Genomic DNA, 25,459 nt, shown 5'->3' on the forward strand with positions numbered 1-25,459 from the left:
GCTTGAGCGAGGGGCGCGAGGGGCAATAGCCGCGGGGCACAGGGAGGGTGGCAGAGCGAGGTGCTGAGGGCACAGACGGGACGTGCTGGGGGGGAGGGGGGGGGATGGCGAGTAGCTATGGCGTCTCACACTGACAGGACGATCCACCCCCCCCAACCCCCCCCCCACAGAAGGCTCATGTCTTATTTATCCCTTTGATACAGTCTGTGTTAATCAGCCTGTAGAGACGAGCCCAGAGACGCCGCCGCTCGACGGGTAACACGCGCTCGCGCGTACGCGTCTCGCCGTTTCGTTCCCGCCAAAACTCGCTGACCTCCCTGGCCAGCGCAAGACGTGGCCCCGAGGTGCTCCCGTCACCTGACGAGATTACAGCATCCGATACCGTCCGACACGCGAATCACTGGGTGAAGCTGCGGAAGAACCATGCTCGCCAGGGGAGGAGGCAGACAGGAAGAAGATAGAGGCAGTAAAAAAATATATATTTTTTTTTTAAAAAACTGGCCTTTCACTCTCCTACTGCAGACAATTTATGACTCCAGGGCACGCAGACTACGTTCTTCAGAATGCACACGTGTAATTTGTCGTTATTGTGAGTAGCTCTGCACATATAATTAAAGTCTAGAATTTCAAGAAACTTGTACGTCCAGAAATAGTCAAACTGACGTTAGAGAAGAGAGGAAATAGCAGAAGATGACAATTACCTTAATACTCTTCAATTTCCATAAAAACGGCCTCGAGGCACAGGAGTTCGCTTCTCCAACTCGCTGAAGTTCACCAACTGCAGCTGTGAGGCCTTGAAACAACTGCGGAAATGAAACACAAACAAAATGCTTTTCCTTAAATGTGTGCTGGGGCACAAACAGGGACACTCCATAACTCCGTAACAACCTGTCGCACTTCTCTTAATCCCCTTGACAATGTACAGAATTATATTTGAACTTTTTCAGTTGGTTATGCCCCTACCTTGTTCTCAAAGTCACCGCAAACACACCGCAAAGCACAAAAGCTCAATGGAACTTAAATCCGAGCTCCATTTACAGTTATTAATTACCAGTGCTTGCAACCACGGGCGCACATTATTCACACACACACACACACACACACACACACACACACACACACACTGCAGACAGATGCTGTAGCTCCACAGTGGAGGGTTAAACGGCTGCCAGCAACGTGATGACGACGTGTGACATCACTCACCGCCTTCTCTTCCCCAGTGCAGGCACTGCCGACTCTAAACCGCCCCACCCCCCCCCAGATTCCCGTCACCGGCCCAAGCTCAGGGGAGCGCCCTCACGCACGTCCCCGCCGGACAGGAGGTGAACTTTGATCCCGCGATTGAGTGAGAGGTCCCCCGTCCGGGACCACCGTATCGAAAGGGGACAGTTGACGCCGTTTTTCGCTCGGGCGAAACCCTTTCCGCTTCTCGCGACGCGACTGTCGCCTCCGCGCGAAGAGAAGACGAGGGCTTCAGATGCTGCTGCAGCCGGGGATCATGGGAGACCTCGGCGACGCAGAGCGGTCCGTGTTTTTTTTTGTTTTTTTTCCCGCTCCTTTGCATGGTGTTTTTGCGCGTCCTTTGTGATGTTCAGGAGGTACACGGTGTCGGAAACAATCGGCAAGTGCGCGCTCCCCCCCCTGACAGGCCTCACCACAGACCACTGATGAGACCAGGATTTTTTATTTGTCAGCACACATGCTTTTCAAAGTAACAGTTGTCAGCTGATTTAACTATAATTACTCCAGCACCTGCTCGAGCGGCGATCGGCTTGTGGTTTGGCATCTGGACAGCATGCGCGCCGATCTCTCATTGGGTCTTTTTTACACTGGGAAAACAGCATTTGGTTTACAGACTTATTTATTAAACTGACCAATTAGGCATGGCCCTTGACAAAGTTTCCATGGTGACCAAGTAAATACTTCTTGTCTTTTCTTTTTCATCAGTCCTCAAAATAAAAATATCAAGGAGCATTTGGCAGGTGCATGCACACTCATGACCTCATGCAGGAAGAATTCAGGAGGAGCTGATTGATTGCTTTGCACAGGCAGAATATCTTTCTTGGAAGGACACACACACACACACATGCACATACACACACATACACATTCTCTTTCTCACACACACACACACACTCTCTCACACACACACACACACACACTCTCACACGCGCACACGCACACACACACAATTAGACACACATGCATACACACGCACTCACACACAATTAGACACACATGCACACACACTCACACGCACTCTCACACACTCTCACACACACACACACATACACACACAGACATACAGACACACAGCTGGTGCGCGACTGGTGGGCCCTGATCCTGGATCTCGAACTTGTTGAGCATGAAGGCAAAAATTCCACCTCCCCACTACAATCTTTGTTTTTTTCTTTTTTTTTTTGGAAAATCTGTGATGTAAAAACTGTACTCTAGCAGCAGCTGTGGACGAGCTCTGTCGCGGCCAGGCTGTCAGGAACTGGAAAGACACAAGTGCATGGGAGCGATCAAGTGACATCATGCGTGCTGAAAAGGGTCCAATAGCCACCGGCACCCGGGGACTTCATTAACGATGCAGGCAGGACATTGCAGAGTGGTGAACGTGCTCTTTCTCCTCGCACACCTGCCATCTGCAGCAGGACCATCCCCACACCCCTCGCCCCGGGTCTGCGGTCTTAGAACAGTGACGCAGCCTCACAGACACCAGCTCCAGCAAACGGACTATTCACACAACAACCGTTCGGTCTGTCGGAGAGGGCGTCGCCATGCCAACAATCCGCCACAAAGTCTTTCGGCGTCGTCGCGTCCCTTTAGCGTTACCCAGTAGGGGGCGACCTTGGAACTCCGTGATCTGGATCGCTGGCGTTCCCGCTAATTGATTTATTGGCCGAGCGATTCCGACAGAGAGCGGTTTGACGGCAGCTTCGCCGCGAGCACGCACCGCGACAACGCACCGCGACAACGCACCGCGACAACGTGTGTCCCCTTCGCTATCCGGGCGCCACTTCACTTAGTACGGAGGACGCGTGCTAATTAGTCACGAGGGACTGCGGTTGTTAAAAATAAAGAGACTTGTTTGGCAAAAGTAGAGCAGTAACATTGCGAGGCAAAAAAAAAAAAACACAAACAAATCCATTTATATTCAGGATTTTCAAACGGCTACAGTACGACTGTCTGCCGTTCTGATTTTACGAGTGTTTATGTATGAGGTCATTAATAAACACTGCCTCTGGTGTATACTGTCAGTGTTTTTTTTTTTTTAGTTGAATACTGTCAACCACATAGAGCACTGTCTGTTTTATAGAAGCACAGTTGTCAATGAGGACAGCTGTCAATGGTCAGTTATAAGCAGGTGAATGGAATTTGAGAGTCACCTTACATGTCAACAGGGGTTCCAAGGGGTCCCAGCATAGGTCTAAAATGCTTTGTGAATACCTATTTGTTTGTACACGCCATGACATTTTGTCATTTTTGAGAAAATGGAAGATAGAGCTGAAAGGCTAATCAGTAGACAGGGGTCAAACACGGACCGACCTCCGTTTTAATAAACATCCCAAACCTCTGCCTTTAAGCCACAGCTTACTGTGGTGACAGCTACCAAGCCACAGAGTTGACCTGACGATGGAACAACCAGGCCGGGACAAATGAGTGAAACTAGCCAAAGTTCTGCACCGCAATTCCAAGGACAGTGAATAATTGTAATAATATTCATAGAAGTGCTGTAAATATAATCATGCATTCCTTACCGTAATTGTTACATAATGAGGTAACAGCTGGTTAAAAATGCCTCTTCTGTGTGCTTATGTTCACAGTCGTTTTAAGCATTTACCAGATGTACTTATCCAAAGTGACTTAAACAGCTTAATTGTCGTACATATATCCATTTATACAGCTGGATATTTACAGAAGCCGTTCATATTAAGTAGCTTGCTCAAAGGTACAACAGCAGATGGAATGTAAACATTTTCAATAATGTTCTTTATGATAGTGTTTACCATACAATCATGTAAAATCACAGTATAGAAATGTAGTGTGTTTCAGGACTAGTGTAGTAGCTCAGCTAGTCTGTCTATATTGTAGTCAATTGTAGTACTTTTTTTTCATGTTAGAACACAATTGATTACAAAAAGTTGTTATTTAATATAAGTTATTGCTAGTGTGGGGCAGAAAGACACATTTTAACACATAGGGACGACACTGCTGTGGGCTTACAAATGCAATACAATACTATGATCCACTTACCATGAACCATAGCACATCTATATTTCCCACATATTCTGTCAATAGTGAAATGACTGCAAGTGCAATTATGGACCAATTACTGTTTTAACATCAACAATCACACGTGCCTGACTTTGCAAAAAAGGCCATAATGAAGTGCATATATTCACATAACAGAAATAGAAAAATCAGCTCAAGTGTGCTTTTCAGTTCTGGAATCAAACAGGATGCTGACTTTCACTGCTCGTGCAACAAAGCCGCAGCTATATTGGTAGAAGAAGGACATCAAAGAAATCCAGCTGACATATCAACTGGCCTTTTTTAGGTTTATGTAAAGAATAAAATAACAGAATGAAATAACTGTATATATGCTTTCAAGAGGAACTCGTCTGTTATCACTTAAATCAGTTCTGGAAAAAGTTTCTTAATCACGGAGAAAATAACGCAAATGCATACGCATAGCTATGATCTGGGGACACCCATGTAAACCAAAGTAAACCGTCAACATCATAAGGTTGTGTGCTATTGTCTGATACGGTACCTCCTGTGTTTCCTGCAGTATATTGGGTTTCCCTGCAGGTAACTTGTGGCTAGCAGCAGATAACTGGAATTGCATTAAAATACACATGGGCGGTGTGGCAAGGTGGCCCTTGCCCTTGGACCTAGCGCTAAATATGCAACATCAGATGAATAACAGAAAAAAAACTAGTGAATATCATTGTGAAGGCAGCACAAGAGAAGGGGTTGGAATGCTGCTTTTTAAGTAAATGAGTTATGCCGCTTGTGTGTCATTCACCGTTGGCAATGCTTTTTTCCCCGAACTGGCATTTACATAACAAGAGCGTTTATTATATTCCCAGAAATCTAATTCCGTTTGGCATCTCAGACATGCTCCGTTGGGATGGTGTTGGGCGGACAGTACGACCGTCCCATCCGCGTTATTCTGTGCCAGGGAAGTCTGAGAAAGCAAGATACTTCAGCTGTGCATTGTCATATGCGCAAAAGTGAGGGCATTACTTTGAGGAAAGGAAGCCAATATGTACTATTGTCTCTAGGGCCTTGTGTAGCCAAGGAAACACCAGTAAACAGTAAATGTGTTTACCCATATTGCACTGCAGCTCGCTCAGACACACCTCTGCTTCTGAGCTGGTCCGCAAGCACAAAGTTATGAGAGCAAAGTACTGCACCTCGCTCAGTCATCTCATTTGCAGAAAAAGAGCAACTCTTCGCCAAGCATATAACATTAAATACAGTTGTACATGCGGGTACTATGCCTAAAAAGGCCTGCAGTTCCTACACGGATCACCTGATGTGGATGCAAATGCCCTCAAATTAAAGCTGACGGTCGGCACTTTATCCACTGTGTTGTATTTCAAAACCAATATGCTGGACTGCAGAGCCAAAGCAACAAAAAATTTGTCACTAACCCAATACTTTTTCACTTAATTGTGTAATTTCTATATCTATATATATATATATATATATATATAAATTCATAGGCACAGTTTGTGTTGAAAAATCTGTTAGCTCGGGTATGACCAATGAGTGACTCCGATGCCTTCATCTGGGTGCCGTGCGTCAGTGTAAGCAGGCTAAGCGGTGCACAGTCACCGGTCCGGGGGTCTCGTGGAAGATTGGAGTGCAGCAGAGGTCCTCAGAGACCCGCTGACCGCGCTCAGCTCTGTCTGCGCCGCGGCTGCAGACGCGACGCGCGTAGCCTGGTGCGTGTGCGCTGACCCTGGCCTGGCTTCGCCTTCCCAGAGGCCTCCTCTCTTCCACCTGAAGGAAAGCTGCGGCTGGGTTCTGCTGTAATTGCAGCCATTCCTACCGGGGCTGTCTGTCTGGACCTGCAGTCAGAGGTGCAGAGAGCTCGGCCATGAGGACCACACGCCTTCTCCTGCCTACAAAGTGGTCAAAGCACGCAGGCATCGGACATTTTTACAAGTTTGGTCGATTATTACTTGGTATGGCATTTAATTACTAAAATGCTCAGATCGTTTGAGAAAACCATTGGGGTTATTTTCAGTTTTTCTAATTTTTTTAATTTGAATGAGCTTTTACAGTATATAATAATCCAGCCATCCATTATCTATACCCGTTTATTCCTGAGCAGGGGGGGTGCTGGAGCCTATCCCAGCATGCATTGGGCATGAGAGGCAGGAAGACACCCTGGACCCTGGTTGCCAATCTATTGCAGGGCAGTATATAATTATGTCTAATAAAAAAAAATGTTGTGAGCTAAGAGTTTCTTTTTTCATGATGGAACATGTAAGAGAAACAAAAATAGTGCTCATTAACTCCAAATTTCCATGTGAATGAGGCACCTTCAATAAATCACCTGCATAGTTATCATTTTTTTCATTGCCAATTAAATGATTAGTTTATTATTGAATTTAAATTATAATTTGAATCAGTAGTATTAAAAGCCTTTTTGAAAGCTATCCTTAATAATAACAATTTTGTGCCACCAAAATCCACTTTGATTTAAAAAGTTTTAATCCTGTAAAAAAAAAAAAAGGGTCTGCCCAACCCTATTCCAGGAGATCTACTGTCTTGTAGGTTTTCACTCCAACCCTAACAAATCACACCTCATTCAACAGCGTGTTGAGATCCTGTTGAGCTGCAAATTAACAGAATCAGGTGTGCCAAATTAGGGCTGAAATGAAAACCTGCAGGACGGTAGATCTCCAGGAACAGGATTAGGCAGCTCTGCTCTAAAACTATTTTACGAATTATGATTTTGCCAAAGTAAATTATTATTTATTAATTTTTTTTGCATGACTCATCATGCATCCTTAGCAATTAGATATTGCAATGAAGTTTGACATAATCCTGTGAGACCCAGTGTTACACAGATGCATTAGAAACAGCATTATGTAATTCCAATAATCAAATGGCTACTAATAGTGAAAGCCATGGTTATTACACAGGCCCGCTACTTTCACAATGCACTGTCCAGATGTACGACAGGAAAAAATTACCTGTCAATGGAGAAGTTCCTTTCTTCCAGATCTTTCTGGAGTTTTTCATTTGGAACAAAAGTCGAAAAGATTACAGAAGTATGAAAGAGAAGACGATCACAGCCTGCACGATAGCAATGAAAACCTTTCGAAGGTATTATAAGCATCACACGTGTGTGTCCGCGTGTGTGTGTGTGTGTGCGTGTGCGTGTGTTGGGGGGTAGTAGCCTTTGTATTTCCTTCACACACCAAATGGGAAGAATAGCTTTTTAATGATAACACCTGAAAAGGGATTCTCCCTGACCCCATGTATCACTGTCACTGGTGCAGATTAAACCTTATTGTTTCTTTTGGGAGAGCTGACAGAGTAGGAGAGGAGGAAGACCAGAATGCGAAGTGCCCAGAAATGAAATGAAAAGGGAGGTGGGGGTGGGGGGGGGGAGAGGAGAGGGGGGGTCTAATATAAATACCAAAACCCTGCCAAGATGCACATTATTACTTTTTTAAAAGTTCGCCTCTCAGATGATTTGCATTGAAGATGCCTTTATTCCAAACAATACTGAATAATGTATGCGTTGTTATTATTACTGTGCCATGAAAGCAAACCAAAGGTTACACAACATTAGCTCTCTGTGCATATCCACATTTGATTCAAAAGTTATATTTTGAACTTTAAAATTGGTATGTGATGGAATTTTTTTTTTCTGGAACATTTATTTTAAAAATAATGAGAATTATGTTGAATAAAGACAGCTTTATGGGCTTAAAGTATTGTAGACTCATAGATTTATGTTTCTAGTTGATGTTTGGTGTTGTGTTTTGTGTATGGCCGAACATTGTTATATTTTTGCATATGAACTAATGAATCTGTAGGAAAAAAATTCTTATGACATGCAACTGTTAAAAAAATCCAATGCTACTTGTACATGTTTTCCTTTGGAGTGCGTTCTATTTCAAAACATGACCCTACAGCAGCCAATCATAATTCCTGCAATTCAGATCTGTCTCCTATTAATGATGTTCATGATTTATAGGAGGGCAGCAGAAGCTCAGAAGCTCCAAACAGCCAGCTACACAATTATCCAGCGCTCGCCCTATATGAATGCAATCCCTTTTAGGGTCTCTCCCTAAGACGGACAGAAGCCATTTGTCTCTCTTTCTCCTCAGAACCTGCGATAATAAGCCATCTGGTGGATCTAAACATGAAAGATTAAAATGATATACAGTATGAAGGCTTTCCATTCAATTGCTAATGTCCAAGATTTGAGATCCAGGGGCCAAAGCTGTCATTTTCAGAGGAAGAGGTAATTATAAGATTTCCTCACGGAGATGTCTTGGATCTGCGCTTGGCCGCGCGCGACCAGCGAAACTCATTTACGAGAAAGAGAACAATGGCCGCCAAATGTCTTAGAGGCTAATCCCCCACAATCCTTTGTATTCATGGACGCCTGCTCGTGTGGGTAGAGGAGCGGGCAGACTCGAAGGCCACAGAGGGTCAACATCAAACCACAGTGCCATGGGCAGTTTGGCTCCAGTGTAATTATTTTGCTTTCCCGTGCTAAATCTGGGATGGGAGGTGGGGGGAAAGCAAGCATAAATAAAATAAAAAAGGGGAGGGGGGGTAGCCTTCAGAGAAACAGTCGTATGCTGTTTAAGTTTGATCTAGATCCAGGCTATGGCAAAATAAAGAAACGTGAAGAAAAGAAACTAAAATGGCTGCTGTTAAGGGACTGGGTAAAACAAGCCACCATGTTTATGGCATTCACCCAACTGTCAGATGCGTTGGGTCATACAGATAAAGCTCACACAACGACAGCACACACACACTGGTGAAATGTATGAATAGATATCCTTACAATAATTGTCCAACAGTGCTGAAGAATATGCCTACAGCCCAGTCTCGTTTCTCGTTGTTTTAGTGACATACAAATGGTCAAAACAAATCTTTTAGTTAATTTTTTTTCCATATTCTTTGTTCAAGGGCAATGCGTGTGCATGTAGAACTGCAGGAAAATACATTGGTGTGATGCAGTTTGGGTTAGGGTTAGGGTAAGGGATACAGTGCATCTGCGCAACACATGAACAGATTTTAAGACATTTAACACATTTTGGACCCCGACTATCCAGGAAGAGAGGAGGATAACGCAGGGCTCGCGATCGATACAGCTGCCTCCGGCTTCTGCGCATCAAACCCCAGGCCCCTCTCACCACCTCCCTGCCCCTCAGCGCGCGAGAACGTACGCCACGTTCCCCTTTTCCTTAAAAACACGCTTCAATTATGCAGAAACTCCTCAATCGGGCTTCGCTGAAAGGGATGACACGGACCCCAATAGAGAGAACTGTCACTGTTTTTGCACCGCGATGCGCAGCAGCGTTTGCACGACCAAGGCCCCTGCCACACGCGAGAACGTGTCACTGAACGAAAAGGCCAGGCACGTAATTATTTTTGACGGAGGAAGAGAAGTGCGCGATCGCGAAAGCTGCGGCCACAGCCAGTTCAAAGTGCAAGTTATCGGGACCTTGAATTGTCGCGCCTCCCAGAAACGGTTCAATCAATCGCTACAGAAATGCAACATATCAAATTTATTTTAAGATGGAAGACAAGCTGACACTAGAAAAAGCCTTAAAGGGGCATTGTTTTTGAGTAATGTCAACTCTTCGTAGGCTTAGTCAGCCAGAATATGTACAGTATGTGACAACTGCAGAATAACCATTCTCTTTTTTTTAGCAATTCACATAAATAAGCTCGCTGCACGGTATATAACAGTCAATAATTCCCACTATCTTGTTTTCCCCAAAAATGAAAACAGAGTGTGAGGTTGACCCCACTGTGAGCACACTGGCAGTAGAGTCATATGTATCCCATACAATAAATATTGGTGCTTATTCAAAAACACCCCTCTGCACACTTGTCTATAACCCTGTGACTTATCCACGCTGTACTACAGTGGGGCTAGCACCAACTGCCACAGAGATGTATTGTTTATAAACAGCAGCTGCTAACCTATGGGCATCTGGAACATTGTTGGGAATTTAACAGTCAAATGGCTTTTCCTTTCTTCTGCGGGAAAATGCTATTTTAGTAGCTACTATCACTTCCATATTTGCCACCATTACATATAATGCTTCTGTCCCTGTTACGGCTGCTATAATCTTCACAAAATGAGCCGACAAGAAGTATTACATGAAGCCTAGCAGGGTGGAAAAAAACTGTTCTGTGGGGTTCCACTGCTGAATTAGTGTTTTGCAATTACCTTTATTATTGACCCTATGATTGAAGCTGGTTAACTTCAGAACCTTTAACCTCTGTGCAAAGGCATCGTACATCCTAAATTAAAGTTGAACACGCTGGTGTTAAAACACACATTAAAAAAAAAAAAAGAAACCTTGAAGAAAATAGGTTAGAAAGAAAATAATTCATTCTGGAAATTTCCTTTTTTTTTACCCCCCAATGTTCATTGAGATCAAAGCCTTGTTTCAGCTCTAATTAACAAAACTAATGCAGATTCCAGACCTTCTGGCACTGTGATAGGGCCTTGGAGAGAATAGAGCTGAGAATTTCTGCAGATTTAAATAATTAATATGACACCTTGAGCTCCGCACGGGAAGGCGAGCCCTGTGTTTGAGTTTAGAACAATGTCATTGCCAAGTGTAATGCCATTTGTTCAGATGAAAATGAGGTGGGTAGACTGCGGCGGGTTCATTGTCTGTTATTCTGGCGGATCAGCGAATCGCCGCGCCCTTTGTCATGCTAAGCAGGCCCCTTTTCAGGGGAACTTTGTAAACTGGACTCCAGGTCTGCCCCTGGAGCTAGGGACCTGGGAGAGGCAGACCTGCTCGGGGACCTTGTGGTTGGTCATTTAATGGTTTCTAATCCTCTTAATCCCCGTTAGAAGGGAGCTTGGGCGAGAGAAATCCGCTCCCCCGGGTCCTTAGGATTCAAACGCTGTGCTTCAGCAACTGTATCATCTCATAACGATGACGGCGGAGGAAGAAGGAAAGGAGCCAACTGCCATCCGCTGTCTCCAGTTTTACAAACGCTGCCTTACCACGCGTTTTTTTTTCTTCTCCTCTCGTCAATTTAGTATTTAAGAACGGAATGTCAGGAGAGATAACAGCGACTAAGAAAAGGTGATGTGACACACACAAAACATATACGCGGTCTGACCTCTATGTAAATGGGCCTTATGCTCATCCTCTGAGAATTGAGCCCCAAAATAGTTTCTCCCCCACTGCAGGCTGCAGGGAGGCTAAGACCCGAGCTAATCCTGTGGGCCTTATTCAGATTAATTCTCCTCCGGTGACAGAACCGCACCAGATCACTTCTGCTCACTTCATTATTACTTCATTAAATGGGATATGAAGATTCTGGCTGGACAAGTCTGAATCCCGCAGTTTACCTTCCAAAGAATCAATCCAACAGGGAGCACGGTAGTTTACATAGTTTGATTGAGGTTAAATGACCCATAATATTCTTGATACCTGAATAATGCACATGTATAAATGATATAATGAGGGAGAATTCTGGAAGTACTCTGGCTTTTTGAGCAGACAGACCTTCTGTCACAGTAACAATTCTTCTAACTACAACAATATTTATTTTAATTTTAAAGCAAAGCCAGATCTTTTAAAAAATCTCTCTTAATTATAATTGTTTTTAAATAATCTTCAAGACTCAGTGAGCACTGCAATGGGTGACTAACAGCCTACGCAATATCACACCAATGCATATAACTGCCAATCAGCATAGCACTTTGCTCTGGTTCATATGAATACACATTTCTGCCTTGAAACTTGGCAGACTAATGCTGCCGACCATAAAAGTCATAAAAATGTCAGATCCGATCTTTTCAATCAAAATCAAAGTGCCTCATAATAAATTAACATTATCAGCTGGCAAATGTTTGTAAGTGGATGATACTTAATGAAGCACACTGATGTCACTCTATTAAAAGATATTTTAATTACAAATGCCATTTTTATGTCAGCATTTTAATAAGACAAAAAACCTGAAAGATTTGTGACATAGATGTGCTTTTGCACAATGGAGTAACAACTCATTTGTACATTGGTTTGTTGAGGAAAACTAGCCGGTGATGAAAACTGTCCAGTGATGCTACTGCATGGCAAAGTTTTGCCGTATAGGTGAAGGCCATCTCAATCCACATGCAGAAAAAACATTTTTGTAATGTTTTTTCAAGAGCAGCAGGACTTGGACAGACAGCTGCTTAAATTGGGCAGGAAAAACTCATGAAAGAATTGAAAAATTTGTTTTAAAAACCCTTTGAAGTAGGTTTTTTCTTTTTTTTCTAAATTCTAAGTCAGTATTCTAGAACTCTGCTGCTCTCAATTATCAGTAGTGATTGTTACATCAGCATTAGAATGTTCAAATAAGAACATTCTATTTACATGTCTGAGATATTACACCTTAAATGGTTAAGTGAAAGTACGACAGGGAAAGCTAGCTGCCTTGAGGCATCGGGGAGAGCCCAAACAAAAGCTCCAGAACCACCGCCTTTTTGGATGTGTGAAGATGTGCTTGGATGTGCTTTCGATTTGATTTGGACTGCTGCGGTCCCACAATGTTTTTTTCCCACAAAACCAGAAACAAGTATTAAATCAAAGGCAAAACGTTTGAAGAGAATGGAGGGAGCCTTTATTCTTGGCACTATCTGTAACCCTATATTTATGGCTGGCCCACGGTCAGCGTTTGAAGGGATGACCAAAACAGCCTGAAGGCATCCACAGAGGACGGAGCTGCACGTATTGATTCTAAAGGAGTCTGCGCTAACCCCAGAAATGCTGTGGTTTTAAGGCCCCCCACCTCCTCCTCCTCCTCCTGTCCCTGTTCTGCTTGTAAACAAACAGCAAGAGACACTGGAGTCAAAAACAACAACCGCAAAGCGGGGACGGCCTTCCAAGATGCCAGATCCACTTAGCGGCGCGACAAAAAAGGCCAACTGCTGTCATTCACGGAAAACAGGACAAGCGCTTTTAATTCCATAGCTTGGGTATTCTGCTGTTTTGGAGAAATTGCCGCCATTTTGCAATAAGAAAACAAGCCTCTCAGAACCATTCGTTTTCCATTTGCTGTAATCAGTTTGAATGCTGTTCTTCTGTCCCTCGCGTACCTTTGCCTTCGGCCATTCAGCTTCTCAGACAACACAGGCTGGGATTCAATCAAAATGTGTCCTTAAGGTTGACTAATAAAACTGACGCAATAATTCATTATTTCTTCACAAACACACTTCAGCACAATCATTAAAAGTAACTTGCCAAACTGAGTTCGTGAAGAAAAATTATAAGGTCTGAGTTTACCAGTACACAAAAGACAAATGTTGACTGAATACAGGCCATAAGAACATCACTGATTGATTTAGAAACACAAAAATCAGGGTCAGTCATCATTTTGTGGCCCAAAGAACTGCATGTTCACAGTGTGTCTGACTCTGCAAACTAACAGTTACTCCCCCTTTCCTAAACAACATCTGCACTAAATATGCACTACTAAATTAAAACAATATATTCCAGAATCAGGGGTCAGGTGTAATTTAATCCGGGTAATTTAATCTCATTTAAAACTCTAAAATTAATTGTGGCAACTCTGAAGTAATCGTCTACTCAGTCATTGTAGTTTAAATTCAAATTTCAATTCTATTTTTGTAGACATCAGACTGTTTCTAAGCACAAAGCACAAGGAAGCACAAATAGTGAGTCACGGTATATTGTCTAATTCCAAACAGCCATTATCTGTTTAATTGGCTTAGAAATCCTAGAGGATTTTCTCTGTAAATACACATTACACTCTCTCATCACTGCATGATCTGACCTTCTGCCTGGAGAGCTGTAACCTTAAAATCGCTTTGATCCACATCAAATTTTCTGTATTTAAAAAAAAAAAAATGTTTTTCTTTTTCCCTGTAAAAGAAACGTCAAGATGAAGACGGTGTGACGGGTGTTCTGGATAAACCCTTTTCTTGTCAAACACCCAGCTTTTACTGGGAACACAGCTGAGAGAGCACCAGGAGAGGGTGTGCTGACAGCCTTTGAGCCAGTTCCTGCCTTCACGAAAATGCTCAGGGCGCAGTGGAATCATCCCCTGCCCCCCCCCCCCCCTTCCCCAACCCCAGCCCCCCCCCACACTAGTCCTACTACAATACACCCTGACAGAATCAGAAGGTAAATTCAAAAGGCAATCTGACACACACACAGAAAAGCGGTGTCATATTGTGGGGGGGGGGTGAAATCGACCACTTCACAATGCGTAAATATATCAAAAACAAACAAAAACAACAAAAGCAACAAAACCTTTTAACAGCGTACACATTTCCAGAGGGGAAGACAAAACAAGCCTGTTTCTGATTAAATTACAGGGAAATTAAACGGGAGTTTAAGTTAACAGGGTTTTCTTTTTTCCAGCAAATCTATGAAAGGGACTCAAAAGCAATATTAGAAACAGATCTAAGGTCAATGAAAGATGCTGGGGAAAAAAAAGTCCGTTTGGCATGATGTATTTTTTTTGGCTCGTGTCATACAGGGACGTCCCAACGCGCTCCAGCCCCACCCCCACCCCCACCTCCGACTCCATCTCCAGCCTCGGCACTGTCAGCTGAACACAGGCCAGGTTAGATTGAGATCACAGCCCTGCCTCTCAACACATTTCCATTCAGTGCCTGGCAGGCCGGGGTCAGGGGACGCGATCCGCTGAGCGGATGAATTTATTCGCTTAATCTGGGGCTACACCTGTAGGCTGCGGCTGGGGAGCCATAACCACTCAGAGGGGAACGCTGTTGAGCACTAATGGAGGTGATCTGCATCTGAGGCCCACTCTCAGGGGGGTTCAGGGGCAGGGGGGGGGGGGGGGGATTGGGGGAATGGGGGGGTTGCAGGAGAGAGAGTGTTTGGGGTGGGGGGGGGGGGCAGTGGAATTGGTGTTCAGGGACGGGCAGTAGCGAGCGACTGTGTCGGGGTGGGGGTGGGGGATGCGAGATGTTGTAGTTAGCGGTTAATGGCAACAGGGCCTGTCCGTATCTTGATCATTTACATCAGATACCTCTCAGATCCCGGACGGAATAATTTGTCACCAATTTGCATCGTGGCGCGTTTCGGAGCCGGCCGGGGGACCTGCCGGAGCAGGTGGCGCTCAGACCCCAGGCCCCTCGCCAGACCCCTCGCCAGATGCAGATGGCGGCTGGCTGGAGATGCCTCGGCCGCCATCGCCGGCTCCTCCGCCGTTTCCGTCGATGGCGGGATTCGCTGGCCAGCGCATTCCCTCATTTGCTCAGACCCGGATTTAAAATGGCCGCTGCTTAGCCCTTTTGGCGGCCGACCTGAGCCTCTGGGCTGGTAAACATGTGCACTAGTGACGTACGGCATGATTGGAGTCTCGTTTGTGAGACAGGGGTGGGAACACAACGCAGGAAAAGCTAAACGAGTCTTCATAATCTGAGAGGAACCTTTCCTGATTTGGGAAAGAGGCCGCTGCACGTTTGATTAGCTGACGGACAAAGCCTTCTGTCTTCTTCTCTTCAGATATTCGCAGATGCCCGCGTGAATAAGGGGAGATGAGATCATCACCACTGTCCCACTTCCTGTAAGGCACCGGGCTGACTCTGAACGACTGCAGCTTACAGACGGACAAGCTGGAGCACTCAAGCAAACTCTCCCACTCTCCTGCTGGGGCTGCATTGTTTGAACTTCACAGCTGCATTTGCAAAACTCAAAGATCTAAATCACTTCAACGTCCCATGCTATTTGTAGCTACATTTTACCCAGGTGCTTCTGCTCATTAAAAAAAAAACCTGGCACAATATTTTCAGACACAACTCTTTCCTGTCCAATATTTGGAACGCAATAAAATCGGAAAGAAATAAAAATAAAGACAGAACGTGGCAAAAGAATATATATATATATATTTTTAAAACCCTGATTCTCATGCACAGTGCAACATTATGCTTCGGTAATGAATCTGCATGAACTGAAATTCCACACTCCCACAACTGCATCGGTTGAAGGGCACAGGCAAAACCAGCCGCTGAAATGAACTGCGATTCGGCGGGCCCGAGTTTGACGAGCGGCTTCCGCAGGCATACATTTCAGCCTACCGGGTGAATTTCAACACGGCTAGCTGCTCGTAAGCATCCTTCCCCCCCATGCATGTATGCATCGAATGGGGCTGATTCTGTAAATTAAAAGAATTTTTTTATTTAATTTTTTTTCTCCTCCTCCTCCTCCTCCTCCTCCTCCTCCGCGGGCGCCATGACGACGTGAGAGGTTCAGCCCATGAATATATGCATGCGCGGGCCAGCGGGCGCTGACCTGTCTGGAGACGTGCTGATTTCCCAGAGGGCCGCGGCTGACACCGCCCGGGCCCTAATCCTGATGACGGAGGTGAGCGAACCCCACCGCGGCTTGCTCCAAATTGAACATAATCTCCATCCCTTCTTTGCGGAGGGGAAAAATACACTAAATTGCTCGATGGCCTTAATCGTCAGGCCTTCCCCTCTGTATTTTTCCCCCATCAGCTGAAGCTATCCTGTCTCCAGGCTTTCCTGCGTGAAATGGGCGGCCATGATTAGATCTAGGGGAGGAACTCGCTGTTCCGGTTTCCTTCTCTTCTCTTTTTTTTTTCTCTTCTTCTAATTCTTCTTTTTTGAAGACCCTAATAACGTCTGCATGTACAATCAGTAGGGTTAATGCGGAGAGATTCCGAAAGATCCTAAACCAATGAAGCTTATCCGGCTGCTGGAGTCTGTCATTACTCTAAGGGGGGGGGGGGGTACTGACCCATCTCGCACAGTCTACACAACATTTCCTCTGTCGGGACGAAGGACTCAGCCAGGCCCTGGAAGCTGATTACTGTACTTTGGCTTTCCCCAAGTAACAGGTGCCTCTTATTACCCTGATGGCAAAGACTGACCATATTAGATGTTAGTCACATGACTGATCCTGCACCCCCTCCCCACCCCCAAAACACTCCTGATTTAGAGGCCTCATTTTTTTGAATTTTTGAAAATATAAGTCTAAGAACCGCTTGAACTAATTATCCTTAGTGTGTATTAGGTTTCATGAAACCGAAAGGATCTATTCCCGTTTTGAGGTCTGCGCAGGGGAATGTTAAGACATTGTTAACATCCTAAGAAACCACAGGTAACTGATTGGCTGGACTCTTAAGGGAAAGATCACATGTGCAAAAACCACATATGAACACCCAAGAAGAGTCCATTTGAAGAGTACACATACGAACTATAAAAATAATCCCACTCATAAGAAGAGAGCGGGTAACCTATGCTATTTCAAGTCACGTTTTGTTTTCACATGTGAAAATTGTAGTTCACATTTGACTAAGTCAGCCACATGTGAAAATGTGTAATTTCATGATTAAATGTCACAGTTTGTTTCTGCATGTGGAAATTTTCATTAACGTGAAAAAAAATGAAAACTGTGATTTTTACGTGTGATTTTTTTTTGTAAGATATTCAGAGAAACTTTAAATACATACAATGTCATTATGACATTGTCCTAAGACAAAATGAGTTTACTGTACACCTGCAGCAAAGTAAAATGCAAGTTCATTCATCTGGAGATAACAGACCTTTGACAGGATCCATTACGGAAGAGGAATGAGAGAGAAGCCAGTGGAAATCACTTATGCCCAATACCAAATGAATGATGGAGGCGCCTTCACTCTTACACCAGCATTACTTTATGTGGCCTTGACAACTTTGCAGTGTAGGGACTCTTTGACATGCCACCTCAACTTTGTGTACAAAGCTTGCCCAGAACGAAGTTTAACTAATAAGAAACTGAATGTTCTTTCTGTAATTTCTTTTAAGACTGTGGACGTATATAAAATCCAACCTCCTGGGAAGAATAGTTGCAAAATGACACTGTTGCCAGTGAAAGCCAGTATGTCTGTGCTGGTAACATGGTTTACCGTCCTTTGACCACTGCCACTTTAGTGATGAAGGCCTCTGAGATTTTTGGACTCAGACTCCCAAGGTGCATTGCCAGGAAACCGTTGTGCTAATGGCCATAGCAGAGGAATTCCATAAGAACGCTAGACCACATGTAAACAGACGCACATAACGATGTTTGTGCGCGCACATGCTTTCCTTCCAAACGTCACAAATGTGAAGAGCACACATATACTCTCCGGCGAAGAGGAATCCCCTTGTTCTTCCCTGGGAGGAATGATTCCAAAAGAATGCTTCTGTGTCTCCATATGCCAATGTATCACAGAGCAAGAGAGGATTTGTTCAGGTCTTCAGCAAAAATTTAACTAACACCAGAACATCTAGTGGTCTTGTAAATAAAATATGAATATACTGTACATTTAAACACTGTTCCTTTGCAACAAAACATATCAGCAAATAGTTTTGTTTATAGGCATTATGTAAAGTATTGCTGGAATATTATTACAGTGTGCCCGGCCTTTGATTGAAATGGTTTAGTTATTACCCTCAGTCATCACAGCAAGCAGGGATCAGCATTTACCTACTGCAGAATGGCTGCCACAATATTGGATGGTTATTATCAAACTAAATTATGAACCAAGTGAGAGCTTTTCCATGTTAACAAACACAAGAGACTCGATAATGAGGGTATGTTGTTAACCTGATAATAACGCTGATTTGCAAATTATGAATTTGCAAGTCATTGATACTCACACACAATGGACTGCAGTGACACGGCCAAAGATCCTTAATTTCAGTGAAATATAATACCGGTTCTGACCATGTTGTCTTTTCTAAATTGAGCTAAACCCTGACAGACCAGCTAAGAACAAGAAAATGTTAATATTATTAGTTTTTTTTTTTTGTCACGTTAATTTAATTTTTGTCGGTTTGTTTTGGGGGAGGGGGGCAGCATTCGCTCGAGACCGTTTCACGATTAACAACGTTATTCTCTAATTATGTGTCTTCATCAGAATGTATTTACTGCTTTACAGTGGCCTGCCTCCCCAGTGGCCAGCGACAGACAGGTTGGCTATTATACACAAAGCTGACTGGTCCATCTGTCCTCTTTGCTGATTCTCTTTTTTCTCTCTGGCTGTCTCTCCAGCAGCCCCATTACACACGCATCTGAGTTTCACAGCCGTTCTATGGGGGCATTTGTAATAATTCAAAACGCTCTTCAATGGGGCATAAGCAAGAAGCTGGCAAAGCAGACCAATGTTTTACAGCCTTTTTTTATTTTGTTTGTTCTGTCATCAGCAGTCCGTTCACCTCCAGTGACACTGCAATTCCATGTAGCCAGGATTCTGATATTAGCCCTATGAAGAGCAGGGTTTTTTTTTCTTGGAATGTTTTTTTCAAAATTCTAAGTCAGTGTTCTAGCACTCCATTGATTTCAGTTACCAGCAGTGATTGTTACATCAGCATTAGAATGTCCAGTTGAGACCATTCTCACATCACATCTTTGCAATCTCACATCCTTAAAGGGTTAAAACAGAAGGCTTTCATGCCTACCTAAGCAACATCATATGCCACACATCAATGCCCGGTCCAGCTAGCAGCATTCCCAGTGTGTGCCAAGCCCCCCCCAGCGTCTTTACTCAAGTAAAACTGATCCAGTCTCCAGCAAAAGGCTTTGAATTCATTACCTCCCATGTTCCTCTACAAAGGTACTGAATACCTGCAAGTTTATAAAAATCCATGCTGACCTCCCACATGGCACTGTGTCACTTTTATGACCTGTCAGCCGCGCAGGTTTTTGTCAGGGGCTGACACTCTTATGTGGGAAGAGAATACAAGTCCCCTCCTAATGGTGTCAGACTGGAGCCCTTTACCAGACCTCCTGTTTCACTGAGCTCAAAGTCTGGCTGAGGCAGGGTCTCCCTTAGTTTTTTATCACCCTGTAAAAGCCTTTTTCTTTTTTTTTTTTTTTTTACATTGGTACACTGCACATGCTCAATTACACCTGCTCCTCTGGGCACGGGGGAAAGCAAACATTGAGCTGAGGCTGATTTAATTAACTGTCCCACAGAAACCCCTAGATTAGCAGATGCCTGCTGATGTCAAGTGGCTGGATTAATTACCCCTGGAACTCTGCTATGTGCAACATTCCATTATTCCATTATGTATTGCATAATTGTTATCTGGCATGCCTTACATATATTATATTGACAAGATATTTAAAAAAAGATACATTAGTATATATATAACATTGTATATACATAACATTGTATTCAGTCATTATTGTATTCATTCAATACAGCTGAAAATAATCCAACACCACTTACCCATTCAGAACTGGAACCAACATTATGGAAGAGTGCATGTCCAAAAATCTTTGGCTTGCAAGCCTTGAACAGCACCATTCAACAGCATGTCTCTTCTCCAGTGTCAGAGCCTAAAGAGAAAATGACACAATATTAGCGTTCTCTGTTCTCTGCATGTAACCTTTGTAAGTACCGACATGGGTTAGGGCCAGTATGCTTGAATATAATGAGACAGCCATAAACACACACATTGCAGAGACAGAGACGCCACTGTCTAGCAGTGCATGAGAGGATGCTCTGGCATCATCTAAGATGGCAACTTCAACGAAGACAAGCTACATTTGTGTTATTAAAGTGATGCACAAAGAGCATTGCGTCATAACCACTAACATCTTACACCTGGTTATGCCTGGACCTAATAGGAGAAGAAGGAATTAACCCATTATTACCCGAACTTTACAAATGTAACATCGCATTTTATTGACTATAGATTATTAAGATTAGCGATAGTAAAAAAAAAAAAAACCTAATATAGAAATGATTATCTCACAGCGATGATACTGCTGTACAAAAACAGCAGCTAGCATTTCCTCCATAGCAGAGCATGGGCAATGGTTTCACACAGAGCTCTCTGCTGTTGGCTGTTACGTTAGCAGCGTTAAAGGTGTTACGTCATCAAATACAGGCTACTTGTACGTCATTCTCAAGCCAAATGTCACCTGGATAAAACTTTTCCTTTTTTTGCAGTGCTGCTATGGGTTCTGACAATGGTAAGACTAGGGGACAGACAATAAGATGGTCGGCCATTTTCACTAGTAGCCGTGGCTAGTGAAAATGTCGACGCACGTGCCATGAAGCCATTTCTGAACCGTGGTCAAAGAAGCTGCTGGCACAGTTCTGCTGGTTTGGCTGAAAAAACAAGGCTGTCTATCTGACAAACAAAAAGACGCTGCTTCAAGGCCAGGTCTGCTTTACCCTAAAAGGTAAAAACGTGTTCTTAATTCGTCACAAACTGCTGCCAAGGCACTGATTTTGAGTCGGCCAAAATCTCTAATATAGCTGATATTCTGAGCTTATCAAAAACCGTAGCCAAAGCAGTGCGTTGGAGACAGCCAACATCTATAACCGATGTTCTCAATCCATTCGTTAGGTTACATAAAAGTTCAGTTGTCTCAGATTCACTTCAATTGAAATAAAGATATAAAACTAATAAATACCTCTATAAAAGGGTAGAGACCACATAATAACCGTACAATATAAAAAATGTTATCTTGTTTCTATTTTCTTATAAATCCTGTACATTATAAGTCTGTTTTGCTGCTCAAAATTTTAAGCACTCCCTGAAAAAAAAAAGTAAATAAATACTAACAAGGTTGAAATGAATAAAAACAAACTCTGAATAATGTAAAACAAACTGGATGGACTCCAATTATATTGCAATATCTTGAAAATTTCACAGGGAATGAAAATGAGAAGTACATGCATATGACTACAAATTCCTCACAGAGGCCTATTCTACAGAGAGAGAGAGAGACAGAGAGACAGAGAACTGTTGTTCTTTGTAGCTCTTGCTTTGGCAACACAGCGCACATCATGCCAATAAAGCACGTTGAAATTGAAATTAAAAATTGAGAGTGAGAGAAAAAGAAAGAGAGAGAAAGTGAGGGAGAGAGAGAGAGAGAGAGAGAAAGATAGACAGGTGTGTGGTGTGGTGTGGTGTGGGGGTGAGGCACGCGTGCGTGTACACGTGACGTGGACCGCATTGAGGCGCTTTGTTTCGACGCCAGACTCCAACAGCTCGGTGCCATTTCCCCTTCCACAGCAATGCCCCCGCGCCGGCCGTCACCTCCCGCATCTCCTACAGCGTATTTATCGATTCTTATTAATAGACTCTTGACTTAAAGCATGACCCCATTAGATCATACAATCTAAAGCCAGTCATGAGACATCCTCCGGTTCCCAGGGGAGATGCCAAGACCTGTCACTGCTAATCAGCAGGAGACAAAAGCTAGGAAAGTAAGAGAGAGAGAGAGAGAAAGGGGGGGGGGAAGAGAAAGAGAGAGGAGGAGAGACAGTGATTCATTTTTGGAGGAGGACGAGAGGTTTCCTCATAAGAATCAAGGATCCACTGAAATTCCCTCAAACTGTGTAAAACTACACCGTTAACGGTGAAAACACATTCCAGTTAAAAGTATGAATTCAAAATTGTTTGTCGTTATTGTAGAAAATGTGAATTGATTATTCATGCTCATTGGTGAAAACCCAAGTGATCTGTTTGGGTGACATTTTCTCTACACTGCGGTTCCATTTACAAACTAGCTATTGATTGTCACTCTTTGCCTTGCCAGAGACAGAATTAGCTGTTTTCTGTGGGTAACACCGATGACTTCCCCTAATTCCTATTCCCATGTCCCCGTCTCTGCCCCTCACTGCGAAGACACTTGTTCTCGTCTTCCCAGCATGCTTCTGAATGACGTCTGCCACCAAACAGGACGCTGACATCAACGTTGTGACGTGTGTCGTCATACAGCGTTATGCTAAATGACAACGCTTGGCGTGTTGCACCCATCTCCCCATCAAAGAGAGAACAACCGTGTTCCCCCAACGTCATTTCAAACCTGCCTGTCAATTTTCCCAGGGCCACCCGGCAAATGGATTCAGTTCAGCCATGAACCCCATTCCTACACAGCGCCTACAGGAAAGACGTGCACTCAGGCGTATCTCCCAGGTATCGCACTAACGAGATGCAATCGCCGCTAACAATGCCATTTTGCAATAGGCAAATTATACGCACGCGTGTGTGTGTGTGTTTTATTTGCGCCATTATTTTGTTTTTCTCCAGTGTGGCCTCTGTTTTATCTGTTTACTGCTTCCCGCAAATCCCTGCTTTACAAGCCCGCCGATGTTGCTGTTCAAAGATCATCCCGCGTTAGCGTCGCTACGGCTAGTAAACACGGGGAGAGCTCTGTCAGATGAAACGTGCGCCGCTGCGTGTCGTAAACTGACCTGCAACGCACTGCTTAGTGCAGCAGACCGCCTTTGTTAAATCATTATTCTCTCTCTCTCTCTCCCTCTCTCTCCCTTTCTCCATCTCTCTCTCTCTCTCCCTGTCTCTCTTTCTCTCTCTCTCTCCCTCTTCTCCCTCTCTCTCTTCATCTCTCTCTCTCTCCCTCTCTCTTGCTCTCTCTCTCTCTCTCCCTCTCGCGCTCTCTCTCTCTCTTCTCCCTCTCTCTCAAGCGTCACATCAAAGGATCTCATTATCTCCTCCTGTCATTTAAATTCAATGAGGGAATTTAAGAAGAAAAAAAAAAAACTGCACAGCTTCTGTCAGCAGTTGAAACAATGTGGAATAACAATCCCTCCCTGCTCCTTCCTTTTTGAAACCTGTATTTAAATAAGGGATGTCTCGCCCAGCAGAGGAAACAAGGAAGAAAGCTCTTCACGTAGGCTAATAAAACCTTTCATAATCTGCCTCTCGCAGCACACGAAAATCAAGCATCTAATGTAATGCTTTAATTATCCTTACGGTGACTCAAGCCGCTAGTCCAAATTCTCAAGAAATGCTAGTGAAGTGGGGGTGGGGGGGTTGGGTGGGGGCGCACAGAAAAATCCGAAAACGGTTCCTCATGACGCGTTACGCAATGTCCCGTTGGTGGACCATCTTGCCCGTGCGGCCCGAGAGATTTTTGAGGGGGAACGTGTGAGCGCGCCCAGCTTACAGCGTGAGCCAGTCCAGAGTGGGCCTATAACTAATTTGCAGCGCCACAGAGCGCCCACTGTTGTCAAACACAATCATGACCGTGAGATGGAAACACATTCCCGCTCGGGTCATTAGCGCTGGTAATTGTAAGTAATGTGACTGCTGGGCACCGCAGTGCCGGCGACAATCAGTCTTGTAGCTCATTACCCGGCCCGTGGGCCGTTATAGATCAATGTGTGCTTGTGCGCAGTGGCCCAGGTACCCCGGCCCGGACCCGGGCGCGCTCAAACGCTTCATTCAGCACCGCAGCTGCGGCAGGACGGGGCCCCTAAACAACCAGCCGCAGGGGGAGGGGGGAAGCATTTCAGCGTGGCACTCTCCTGCCCCTCCATAGGCCCTGGCGTGAGCTGCTCCACAGCTGTGGCGGGACGGGGCCATATAAATGACCAGCCGTGGGGGGAGGGGGGACGCATTTCAGCGTGGCACTCTCCCACCATAGGCCCCGGCCTGAGCTGCTCCACAGCTGTGGTGGGACGGGGCCATATAAATGACCAGCCATGGGGGGAGGGGGGAAGCATTTCAGCGTGGCACTCTCCCGCCCCGCCATAGGCCCCGGCCTGAGCCCCTCTCTTCCCACGTCTGTATAAAAGGCGCGAGGCGTTCGTGGTAAAAAAAAAAAAAAAAAAAAGGTGATAACCCTTTTGTTTTGTCTGTAATCCATCACCGCCGGCTGTCAGAACCAACAGCCACGGTGGGTTTTTCAGAACAGGCCCTTAATCTGACAGCTCCATGCATCATAAAGCGCAGGGAGCGGGATCGGATCAAAGTGGCGGGAGTCTGCGGCAGATTGATGCGCTTTTGTCATCCCGGTTTGTATCTTTATACCTGCCCTGACACTTTACCGTTTTACTCATCCGGAGCTGGAAAAGAGAAGGAGATGGCCATTGGGGGGGTGATAAGGGAGGGGGGGGGGTGGTGGGGGGGTGGGATGGGGGTTGGTGGGGGTCGGTGGCTAGGGTGGCGCTTCAGGGACTCTCCCCCCCTTGACTGACGTTAATGCATGTAACCTCTGTGTAGGCTCAGTAGGCTGATCGACACGTGAGATTACAGTACAGAATATTTAACTGTACGTGTTTATGTGTTTGTTGCCGTGGGATTCGGGGGCGGTTTGGCGAAATGACAGCCGTGTCTCGGCTCCCTTTGTGTGCAGGGACGGCTGGGTCCATCAGCCCGGCTCATCTGGGGGGGACTGGGGTGAGGGGGGGGGGGGGCTAGCACAGCTTAACGTGTCACACGCATCAATACAGTCACATGTGATCACCTGCCTGCACACCTTCA

General features: G+C 44.7%; 1 long non-coding RNA gene across 3 annotated transcripts in view; it reads right to left on the reverse strand.

The window, feature by feature from the left end:
* Nucleotides 1–701: 701 nt before the first annotated feature.
* LOC135240983 (uncharacterized) overlaps nt 702–25,459 on the reverse strand; it is a 138,092-nt gene continuing 113,334 nt past the window's right edge. For 2 of the 3 annotated variants that reach the window (XR_010325844.1, XR_010325842.1), the window contains 2 exons: nt 20,443–20,552; nt 702–803 (listed from right to left, as the gene is read on the reverse strand). This is a non-coding gene — a long non-coding RNA (uncharacterized LOC135240983). Of the gene's footprint in view, nt 804–19,386; nt 19,474–20,442; nt 20,553–25,459 lie in introns of those variants that run through there. The other variant, XR_010325845.1, reaches the window with a different exon arrangement.

Source organism: Anguilla rostrata, chromosome 15, assembly GCF_018555375.3.
Source record: "Anguilla rostrata isolate EN2019 chromosome 15, ASM1855537v3, whole genome shotgun sequence".
Lineage (NCBI taxonomy): Eukaryota > Metazoa > Chordata > Actinopteri > Anguilliformes > Anguillidae > Anguilla > Anguilla rostrata.